Source organism: Oncorhynchus keta, unplaced genomic scaffold (genome assembly GCF_023373465.1).
Source record: "Oncorhynchus keta strain PuntledgeMale-10-30-2019 unplaced genomic scaffold, Oket_V2 Un_contig_22633_pilon_pilon, whole genome shotgun sequence".
Taxonomy (NCBI): Eukaryota; Metazoa; Chordata; class Actinopteri; order Salmoniformes; family Salmonidae; genus Oncorhynchus; species Oncorhynchus keta.
In genome coordinates, this window is record NW_026282990.1 from 1 (window position 1) to 2,500 (window position 2,500).

Consider the following 2,500-nt stretch of genomic DNA (forward strand, 5'->3'; position numbering starts at 1 on the left):
GAGCACTCCTTTGAGAGTGTGCTCTAATCTCAGCTCGTTACCTGTATAAAAGACACCTGGCAACAGAAATCTTTCTGATTGAGAGGGTCAAATACATACAGTGCCTTGCGAAAGTATTCGGCCAGCTTAATTTTTGCGAACTTTTGCCACATTTCAGGCTTCAAACATAAAGATATAAAACTATTTTTTGTGAAGAATCAACAACAAGTGGGACACAATCATGAAGTGGAACAACATTTGTGGATATTTCAAACTTTTTAACAAATCAAAACTGAAAATTTGGGCGTGCAAAATTATTCAGCCCCTTAAGTTAATACTTTGTAGCGCCACCTTTTGCTGCGATTACAGCTGTAAGTCGCTTGGGGTATGTCTCTATCAGTTTTGCACATCGAGAGACTGACATTTTTCCCATTCCTCCTTGCAAAACAGCTCGAGCTCAGTGAGGTTGGATGGAAGCATTTGTGAACAGCAGTTTTCACTTCTTTCCACAGATTCTCGATTAGATTCAGGTCTGGACTTTGACTTGGCCATTCTAACACCTGGATATGTTTATTTTTGAACCATTCCATTGTAGATTTTTGCTTTATGTTTTGGATCATTGTCTTGTTGGAAGACAAATCTCCGTCCCAGTCTCAGGTCTTTTGCAGACTCCATCAGGTTTTCTTCCAGAATGGTCCTGTATTTGGCTCCATCCATCTTCCCATCAATTTGAACCATCTTCCCTGTCCCTGCTGAAGAAAAGCAGGCCCAAACCATGATGCTGCCACCACCATGTTTGACAGTGGGGATGGTGTGTTCAGATGATGCGATGTGTTGCTTTACGCCAAACATAACGTTTTGCATTGTTGCCAAAAGTTCAATTTTGGTTTCATCTGACCAGAGCACCTTCTTCCACATGTTTGGTGTGTCTCCCAGGTGGCTTGTGGCAAACTTTAAACAACACTTTTTTATGGATATCTTTAAGAAATGGCTTTCTTCTTGCCACTCTTCCATAAAAGGCCAGATTTGTGCAATATACGACTGATTGTTGTCCTATGGACAGAGTCTCCCACCTCAGCTGTAGATCTCTGCAGTTCATCCAGAGAGATCATGGGCCTCTTGGCTGCATCTCTGATCAGTCTTCTCCTTGTATGAGCTGAATGTTTAGAGGATGGCCAGGTCTTGATAGATTTGCAGTGGTCTGATACTCCTTTCATTTCAATATTATCGCTTGCACAGTGCTCCTTGGGATGTTTAATGCTTGAAATCTTTTTGTATCCAAATCCGGCTTTAAACTTCTTCACAACAGTATCTCGGACCTGCCTGGTGTGTTCCTTGTTCTTCATGATGCTCTCTGCGCTTTTAACGGACCTCTGAGACTATCACAGTGCAGGTGCATTTATATGGAGACTTGATTACACACAGGTGGATTGTATTTATCATCATTAGTCATTTAGGTCAACATTGGATCATTCCAGAGATCCTCACTGAACTTCTGGAGAGAGTTTGCTGCACTGAAAGTAAAGGGGCTGAATAATTTTGCACGCCCAATTTTTCAGTTTTGATTTGTTAAAAAAAAGTTTGAAATATCCAATAAATGTCGTTCCACTTCATGATTGTGTACCACTTGTTATTGATTCTTCACAAAAAAATACAGTTTTATATCTTTATGTTTGAAGCCTGAAATGTGGCAGGTCAAAGTTCAAGGGCCGAATACTTTCGCAAGGCACTGTATTTCCCTCATGGAAATCAATTTATAACGTTTTTACATGCATTTTCTGGATTTTTTGTTGTTCTGTCTCTCACTGTTCAAATAAACCATTAAAATTATAGACTGATAATTTCTTTGTCACTAGGCAAACAAAATCAGCAAGGGATCAAATACTTTTTCCCTCACTGTATATACTTAGATCATGTGACACTTAGATTGCACACAGGTGGACTTCATTTAACTAATTATGTGACTTCTGAAGGTAATTGGTTGCCTTTTTCAGATCTTAATGGGGGCTTCATAGCAAAAGGGTATGAATACATATGCACCACTTTTTTTCTTTTTTAAACAAGTACATTTTTATTTTCACTTCACCAATTTGGACTATTTTGTATGTCCATTACATGAAATAAAAATAAAAACCTATTTAAATTACAGGTTGTAATGCAACAAAATAGGAAAAACACCAACAGGGTGAATATTTTTGCAAGGCACTGTAGATAAAATAGGAAGAGAAAGAAAGAAAGGTCCAGGGTGACATGATAACGATAAGATAGATAGATAGATACGATGAGAAAATAAGATGAGTCTACCTGTAGTGAGGTGACAGTGGAAGGTCCTTTATCCTGCCCTCCTCATCTTTCAGGTTGTAGCCTTCAGGCCTCTTGTCCCGCTCACTCACCTTCCATAGCTTAATGGTCTTATCTGATAGACAGACAGCACAATACACCAATCATACTACTTCAATAGCCTTATCTAAGAGACAGACAGGGCAATCAGCCAATCATGTGCCTCAGACGTCTTATCTGA

The 2,500-nt window shown here is 39.2% G+C and overlaps 1 pseudogene; it reads right to left on the reverse strand.

The window, feature by feature from the left end:
• Positions 1 to 2,283: 2,283 nt before the first annotated feature.
• LOC127921583 (serine/threonine-protein phosphatase 2A 55 kDa regulatory subunit B gamma isoform-like) overlaps positions 2,284 to 2,500 on the reverse strand; it is a 982-nt pseudogene continuing 765 nt past the window's right edge.